Genomic DNA, 9,784 nt, shown 5'->3' with positions numbered 1-9,784 from the left:
TCATGTCCATCCCTTTATGACCACAGTGTACCCATCTTCTGATGGCTACTGCCAACAGGATACCGCACCATGTCATAAAGCATAAATCATCTCAGAGTGGTTTCTTGAACATGACAATGAGTTCGGTGTACTCAAATGGCCTCCACAGTCACCAGATCTCAATCCAATAGAGCACCTTTGGGATGTTGTGGAATGGGAGATTCACATCATGGATGTGCAGCTGACAAATCTGCAGTAACTGCATGATGCTATCATGTCAATATGGACCAGAATCTCTGTCCAGTACCTTGTTGAATCTATTAGAGGTGTCTTCAACTAAGGATTTTCATAGTCGAATCTGATTCGTCAGATTTTCCCTTTAGTTGACTAATAGTCGAATCGTTGTTTTTTTTTTTTTTTTTTTTGTAATCTAGAGCACCATAAACGGGATACCGTTCTCACTCAGGACTTTTTTCCACTTCAAAGTAAAAACCTAAAACACAAATTAATAAACATTGGCTTTATTCAGCTTTTATTTATTTATTTATTTATTTTTTATTGAAACGTTAGAGGGGTCATTCCAGGATTTTGGTACATTTCAGGGGTGGTAACTTCTGAAAATTTGATCTTCAATTTGATCATTTTAAATCATATATTTATAATCTACAGGTTATAAACTATCAAAAAGTTTGATTCGTCAATCTCAGATATGGAAGAAGTTTTTTCTTTATTAGATTGGTGTGCAGTAAATTGGTATGCAGTAACAGGGTTGCGACTAACAGGGTTGCAAATTTAGGCTAAGTTGTGGTCTACCCCAGGAACAGATGCTCACTGTAAAATTTAGCTATGTATACAAGATCAAGGACAAATATGGTTATATAAGTATATAAAGTAAACTTAGACTCTACTCAATATTAGTCTTACAATATGAGGAACAGGGTTGCATTCACTGAGTGACACACACAACTTGGACAAACATATTTGGAAAAAAACCTTGAAAATTGTTAGAGCACTTACCATTTTTCTTGCCATGTGGGCAGGAAATGTCCTTGTGATGCAAATTCCTTTGTGCTAGTACACAAATATTTTTAACCCTTTCTCTGCCAGATAAAATTCCTTATGGTAACAGGGTTGCGCGCATGTTGTGGGACACAACTTAATAGTGTAAAAACTGTGACATGCAATACAATGTAGACCAAATAAGTTGTTTTCATAAGTAAAGGAGATGCATTTCAACAATATACAAGAGGAAGTAATTTATTTAGAGCTTATTTTAATTGTTAAATTTGGCAAAGGAGTTGGTCACCCAATGTGTGGGACAAGAGAAAATGGCCATTTTTTGAGGTGGTTCAAAGGTATTCGGTCTTTTGAATAATATCTAAGGCGCTTATTTTTCCACCAAATTTTACAGTTTGTCTTATAACAAGTACAATGTTTAAAAAAAATAGTCATTTAGATATTTTGGATATGTACATTTGAAATTTAAGTGGTGGGACAGGAAATGTACCAAAATCCTGGAATGACCCAGAGAACATTAACCGTCAGTGCACGTTTTAAATGGTATGCCATGTTGGTTGTTGAAATGAAAGACGTTGATGACATAACTTACACTTTACTTTGTTTTATTCATCTTTATCTTTTTCAAAATATTTTTGAAGTTTTTTTTTAGTAGCCATTATAATCTCGCAGATGCGCGTGTTCAGCTCCGCTCATTTGGATTGTGCAACTGCAGGGTGTGATTTATTAATGTGTAGTAAGATACCTATTGTTAATGCGCACACATCATTTTAAAATATTTATTAACATAAATTAGGATGATTTAATTTGACAAAAGGCGATATATATCGAAAACAAAGACATTTAATGTAACAACTAATGCTTAGCAGGGTCCTTGGGTACCCCCATGCAGTTAGAATGGTACATTCGACTATGACGTTCATAGTCGACTAGGGGTTATAGCAGTGGCGGACTTAGCAATTTGGGGGCTCAAGGCGAATTTAGCTAGGGGACCCATCAACATTAATATGCGAGAAATAAGTTCAGGTTCACACTACACGATTTTAGGCTGGTTTTTCAGTCGCCGACTGTTTTTTGTAGATCGCCGACAGAAACTGTGGTCGGAGGCAAATCGGCGATCACTCGGCGTGTAGTGTGAACTGCTGAAAGACGCTCGCCGAGCCGTCGCCGAGTGGTCGCTGACTCATCGCAGACGACCGGCAGATATCTAGCATGTTTAATATCTAGCAGTCGGCGACTGAGAGTCAGCAGCAGCGTCTAGCTACAGCCAATGGGGACGCGGAGAGAGAACCACGGCACCGCTGAAGATATCTCTGCACATGTAGCCTACATTGTTTTTTTTCTTCTACGTGGTGTTGCTGGTTCTCGCGAGAGTTTCGTTTTCGTGTTCTCGTGTTTTTGGACGGCAGCTAGATGAGTCGGCGATTCCCCAGTCGTTTAATTCGTGAGCCTGTGTCGCCGACCAGTCGTGTAGTGTGAAATCCACAACTGAAAGACTCGCGATTACAGCAAAACCAGTCGTGTAGTGCGAACGGCACAAAAACCTGACGACTGAAAAGTCGTGTAGTGTGAACCTGGCTTAATCAGGGGGCCCCTACAGTGGGTTGCAGTGGGAGGGGCCCAAGGCAGTTGCCTAGCCACGCCTCTATGCAAAGAGCGCCTCTGGGTTATAGTCGACTATAGTCGAATAAGCGACTATTGCAGGTCACGCCTAGAATCTATGCCACGAAGGATTAGGGCAGTTCTGAAGGCAAAAGGGGGTCCAACCCGGTACTAGCAAGGTGTACCTAATAAAGTGACCGGTGAGTGTAGATATAATCTCTTGTGAAGTTCCAGAGAAACAGGCCATTTGGCAATATAGGAGTTAGAAAAGAAGAACCATTTATATTTGAAAAAGGAGATTTCATAACAACAATTCCATGTGCTTTAAAAAGAAAATAGATAAATTCTTGTTCTTGGTACTTTGAGTTGCCTAATTTCATTGCTGCCATAGCAACAACAGGCAATGCAAACAGATATGTCGCGGAGGCATTATCCATTAGTAACAACACTGGCAACAACGCATTGCCACTGGTAACAACAAACGGTCTGAAGGTGTTCAACAAACTGATCAGCAAGCCTTCTATTGGCTTCTCCAGTGTGATACATATACTCGTGTGTCATACAGTCGACACATCCCACGGTAATGCACCAGAACGAATGAGTGATGACAGTTGATCCTTTTGTGCCAGTTAGTTTAGTTGCTGTGTTAATAAATGTACATCACAGCTAGAACTGCGACAAACAAGGAGCACCTGCTGGCTGTAGTGTGGCTCTTCTCTGATTGGTCATTCATTTTACTCTTGACAAGCATGTCTGATAAAAAAACATGTCTTTTTGTTTCTTCTGTAAATGGAGAATCTTTTTAAAGGGATGTGATCTCTACATCATTCTGGAGGTTTCTGAAGTATTTCTGTACAATATTAGCCACCATTTTATTTGCCAGTACTTAACAGTAGGTCAGTGCATCCACTCTGAACAGGTAAAACATGAACATAATCTATGACCTCCTTAGGAAACCCACAGTTCTGAAAATATTTACACATTTCCATACTTTTCTGGAGGAAGTCTTCATTATCACTAGAAATATGTGTCTCGATATCTATGAATAAAGGATGGAGTTTTTGCAGACTTTAACATCTACTTTTTCTAATATGAACTAGATCCACACCTTAGTACTTCAGGTGCACTTTGCTTCTGAAGGACCTCTCTTCAAGACATCCTGTTGTCTGGAAACCTTTTGCTACAGTACACTGAAGTAACTCACTTGGAACCTTTGCAAGGTTTCCAGAGCAACAGGGCATTTCTAACAGAAGCCCTTCATTATCTAAGCAAGCAAAGTCTACATACATCACAACGTCAGATTAATTCGATCACATTTTTAAGAGATTAATTGCTTTTCTGGTAACACTTTACATTAAGTGTTTATTTACTAACGTGAAGTAATGCATTAGTTAACATGAACAACACATGAAGTAACACATTAGCAATAATTATCCAATTCCTGTATCCAATTCCTTCCACTCTTTTCCACAATATGTCAAGAGAACTCCTTCCATTTATCTCAGCAATCATCAACAACTACAGGTCATGTACCTACCGTGTTCAAGATGGCAAGAGTGGTACCAATCTTGAAAAAAGCAACACTTGACACCTTTGACATGAACAACTACAGACTGGTATCACATCTTTCTTTCCTATAAAAAACTGTGGAACGAGCAGTCTATGACCAATTATCTCTTCCTCACCCAGAACCAACTCAATGATCCTAATCAGTCTGGCTTCAAACGGGTACACTCAACAGAAACGGCTCTCAAAGCAGTGACCAAGAAGTTCCATGCTGCCAAGGCTAACAAGATATCATCAGTTTTAATTCATGGATTGTGTTGATTCCACTAATTTTACCTGGATTGCACTAATTAGAAAATCTAGCAAGCTTGAGCAAAATGAGGACTTTTACTTTCTGAACCTGGAATTGACACCTCTGCTATCAGGTAACATGGAGAGGATCCACATCCAGTCGATGTAAACTTTCCACTGGAGTCCCCCAAGGCTCAGTCCTAGGCCCTCTTCTCTTCTCTTTATATATTCGTTCCCTTGGTGACATTATTTTGCCTCATGATTTCTCTTATCATTGCTATGCTGATGACACCCAGCCAGGCCCGTTGACAGTCTTGCTGGGGCCCGGGACAAGAAAGTTTCATGTGCCCCCCCCCCCCCCCCCCCTTACATCATTTGAATTTCCTCTGTAGCAGTATATAATATAGCCACACATAAAAGCTGTTTCTGACAGCTTACTGGTTTATACTTGATGCGTCGCGACGCGAGGGTCCGCGCGGTGAAAATTACGTAATCGCAATGGCACCGCCCATGCGCGAGGGCCTCACGCGCTGTCGATTCGCGAGGTCGTGCACCTCTCGAATTTTGTAACTTCGCGCTTCAGCGCAATGAACAAAGTCATGTTTGAAGGGTTCATACACCTTTACAAGGTGGAGTTAAAGCACTTGTACGTCACTTTACCCATTTCAATATTTCCCAGCACGTTAAACTTTTTTTTTAAACATTTTTTAATTAAGTTAAATATCTATACATATAGTCGAAATGATTCAAAATAATTCGCTTTTTATCACATTATTTAATGGTTGTTTATTTTCAAAACACCCAATCTTAACGTCTTCACGTTCTCTCATGTTTTGTCCTGGAATTACAAGAGTTAACATAATACAGGAACTGTTCAGTCAGACAGCTATTTGTTGTGAAACGAAGTAGTTACAATTTCAAGCATTTTCAAGTACTTTAGCCTAAATTCCAGCACTTTTCAAACCTGGAACACAATGCAACATTAAAATTCGTCAGGTAAATGTTATCCTTTCTTTTCTGCGCTACAGATTTCTGTTTACTTTAACTATCCACCATTGTATTTCCCGCTGTTGGGCGGGTACCAGCCGGCTACAGTCGGTGCTGGATCAAACCATTTTTCAGTGGGAGGTGGGGGTGTATGCACTTAATGGAAAATATGCAGATAGGTTAAAAAAAAAAAAAAAAAACATATTTTAGCCATGGAGCTTATTTTGAGTACAGAAATTTATAGTAATGAAATATTTCAAGATTATTTAAAATTATAGACTTCAAATAAAAATAAATTGCTGGGCTCTTTGATGGGCCCCCCTGGCGCTGGGGCCCGGGACAACAGACCCGGTTGTCCCCCCCGTGTCGACGGGGCTGCACCCAGCTAATTCTTTATTTCCTTCATTCTGACACCCAGAATGAGAGTGTTTCTCGGCATGCTTAGCAGATATTGCTTCATGGATGACTGCTCACCACTTGAAGCTCAACCCTAGCAAAACTGAGCTTCTGTACATTCCAGAAACTCCAAACCCACACAATGACCTCACAATTTCCTTTGAGAACACCTTGTTAACACCATCAGAAACTGCTCAAAGACTGGGTGTAACGTTGGACAACCAGTTGTCTTTTTCAACACGTTTCAAAGCTTACCAGATCCTGCAGATTTTTCCTCTGGAACCTACGAAGAATACAACCCTTCCTTTTACAGGAAACTACTCAGTCTCCAGTCTTCTTAAAGCTGGACTACTGCAATTCTCTATTTGCGGGTATTCCTCTACGGGTCTTCAGACCACTACAACTAATTCTGACTGCTGCTGCACGACTGGTCTTCAATCTCCCCAAGTTCTCATATGTAACTCCTCTGCTACGCTCTCTTCACTGGCTTCCAGTAGCTGCACGCATCAGATATAAAACCTTGATGCTTGCTTACAAAGCCAAAAACGGACTAGCCTCTCCCTACATGATGTCCATGGTCAAAAGCCGATCCGTACAGCGAGCACTCAGAACCTCAAGCTTGGCTCGACTTGAAACTCCATGCTTAAAGTCTCATGGAAGACAAAGCTCCAGACTATTCTCTGTCCTGGCTCCAAGATGCTGCTCAGACTGCAGAGTCTATTGCTGTCTTCAAGCGTAGACTGAAGACTCACCTGTTTGTTGAGTTCTTAACAGAGCACTAACTCAGCAGATAGCACTTGCTGTTGTTCTTAAATTGTATGTCTGTCTATGGTTATTTGTGCTTCTTGGTAAACATGTAAGTTGCAAAACACTAGGTAATGATATTGACTCCTGTAGTTTAGTAGTAGTCTGACTCAAGGGTATCTTGAATTCTGGCCTATCCGTACTATTATCTGGGATGAATTCTGTGATCAGATGCAAAGCACTTTGTAAGTCGCTCTGGATAAGAGCATCTGCTAAATGCCGTAAATGTAAATGTAATTAAACATGTAACAGTTGCAGCTCCTGTTTTGGCTCTTTATTGCTTGCACCTTTTTTGGTGCAACGTTAAAGGAATATATTACATTGTACTGATTTACCTACATAAGTAATGGGTAACTTGAAAATTTCCAGAATCTATTAGCATAGGAAATGAAGTGTGTCCATACTGTTTTTAGCTCTTTAGTCCCTTTTGCTCCAAACTAAAACACTAAAGCTCTAAAAAGGTGCGAGCAACAAAGAGCCAAAACAGAAGCTGCAACTGTTACATGTTTACTTAACATTAGTTAATTTTTGTTAATGTGTTACTTCATGTGTTGTTCATGTTAACTAATGCATTACTTCACATTAGTAAGTAAACACAATGTAAAGTGTTACCGCTTTTCTCGATATGTTTCGAAAGAAGTTATGATAAGGTGATCTAGCAATCATTCACTAGTCATACAAAAATCCCTAATTTTCAAATCTGGCCGCAATTCACACACACAAATATCATATCTCAGAGTAAAATTACTCATTTTTGTGGTTACTATAGCCTTCTATAACTATATTGCACAGTATTGTAGAATGATGCATCATGAGACATTTTAACACTTCGCGTGAGAACTACCCCCAACTGAAAGTGTTGGTTTCCAATTGTAATGCAGATAATTAGCAGTCTGATCAAAGGAGACAGATCAGTTAGTACTAAAGTGTGAAAACGGCAATTGGTCCTTAAAAATCATCTCAGGGCTCTAGACTAACTTTTTTTCTTAGGTGCACCAGCACAAAAGTTAGGTGCACCCAAATTTTTCGACTGCATCACATTTAACACCGCAGTTTTACCAGTTTCACTTTTTTTTATTGCTGTCCATATAGACAATATTGACTTGTAAATAATTAACGCGCGCGACATCACTGCTGTATGTCGGGTTTACGTTCCAACCATTTTTCTTCTGAAGAATTATTTCTGACTTGAATTTAGTGAAGGGAAGTTCTTCTTTTGCAATATTGTAGGCAACGTTAAACTTGATTATCATCTCTGCCTCATCTGATCTGTGTGCTGCTGCCTGCGGTGAAAGGCAGAGGGGAGCAGTGTTAATTTTGACAGCAATTTTTTATTTAGTTTTAGTCTTTTGACTAAAATGTAATTTAGTTTTAGTCATAAGTTAGTCATTGGAGTTGTTTTTAGTTTTAGTCGACTAATTATCATTAGAATTTAGTTGACTAAAATATAAATGGTCATATACACTTGCACAAAGTAAAATTTATTAACCAGTTACAAAATATTATCGTTTGTATATACAAAAACAGATTTCCAAACAACTTTATTGACCTGAACTTAGTTATTGAGCATAACAATAACAAAACATTGATGACTAGGCCCGCTCTACCTGAAAACATATGGAGTTTGTTATGAACAATACATATTACATTCTATATAAAACTGGGTGCCGTAAAAACAGCAATGCCATAGCCCGCAGAAGTCGTTTCTTTTGTCGTATTTTTCCCGACGTCGTCGTCCCACATGGTTTACACACCGACTTGTTTTTCTCAAAGTCAAAGGAGAAATGTGTCCATATATCGCCTGTTATCTTTCTCCCTGCTGACATTGTCGAGTTAACTTCGAGTTGAATTTCATGAGTGACCACAGTTCACAGACTGGTTTGGTCCTAACTAGGGGTGGGCGGATCGATATTTATATCGATAGTATCAATACAAAGGTGAGGATCGGTATCGGATCGATACCACAGCGAAAATATCGATTCTTTTGCTGCAGTTTAGAGGTCTGTGCGGGACTGCTTGTTTTAGTCCCACTCCCGCCCGCACCGGTTAAAAAATCGCTTGTTTTAGTCCCGCACCCGCCCGCCACATACACATTTCTGTCGCCCCCGCCCGCAATCCTAATATGAATTGAATTAATTAGATTTAGTACTTGAAATTTTCTTATGTATTTATTAAAACAGCAATATAGCGATGGATTGCGCTGTCCCATTTCTTACCACAGTCCAAACACATGCCGTCAGGTGACGTACACCAACACTTTCTGATATCAATCACAACAAGCCGATTTCCCTCTCCATTAATTACAATGGAATATGACTTCCATACATCAGACTTTCCTGTAGTTGGCTTAATTGTGGTGTATTCACCTGTTTTAATTGAATTTTCCACAGCTGAAACTGGTTGACCATCTACAGCAGGGGTCGGCAACCTATGGCACGCGTGCCACCATTGGCACGAGGCATAATCACTGGCACGCGACACGCTGGACCAGCATCAGCAAAAATATATATAATTTAATATAAATTATTATATTAATGGATTATAATTTCAAGTAAAAAGTATGCCCCCCCCCACGGTTTGGAAGTATCGGTATCGGCGATACTGACCAGTATCGTATCGGTATCGTATCGATACCAAAATTCCGAGTATCGCCCACCCCTAGTCCTAACGGGTTCTGAGCGATGTGAAGACGTTAGTTCTGATTGGACGGTTACCCGGTTTGTCCCGCCTCTCCGTGTATGCTAAAGTAGTTACGGTTGGATCTCTTAACACTACCTTTCACTAAACTAAATCAGGTCTGATTGAATGTCGTCGCTGGCCAATATTTTCGTCTCGTTTTTATTTGTTGACGAAAATGTCCATTAATTTAGTCATCGTTTTTATCCCTTCGTATAGTTTTTTATTTAGTTTTAGTCATGAAAAAAGGTTCGTTGACGAAAACTATGACAAAACTTATTCGTCAACGAAATTAACACTGGTCTGTTGTTGAACCACAGGGACCACAGAGACTTTTTCCCGTCGAACAGCTAGTCGCACCGGTGCGACCTCAGATTTTTTTTAGTCGCACCATTGAGAAATTAGGTCGCACTCTAGAGCCCTGCATCTGCTTGCATTTATCCAGTAAATGTAGTATTATGTTTAAGTATAGCAATACATTTACAAAGCAAAACTTGTAATATGAAACCTTGTAGCCTATGATGCT

This window comes from Brachyhypopomus gauderio, chromosome 4, assembly GCF_052324685.1.
Source record: "Brachyhypopomus gauderio isolate BG-103 chromosome 4, BGAUD_0.2, whole genome shotgun sequence".
NCBI classification, from domain to species: domain Eukaryota; kingdom Metazoa; phylum Chordata; class Actinopteri; order Gymnotiformes; family Hypopomidae; genus Brachyhypopomus; species Brachyhypopomus gauderio.
The sequence above is the reverse complement of the archived record's forward strand: the minus strand, read 5'-3'. Positions refer to the sequence as shown.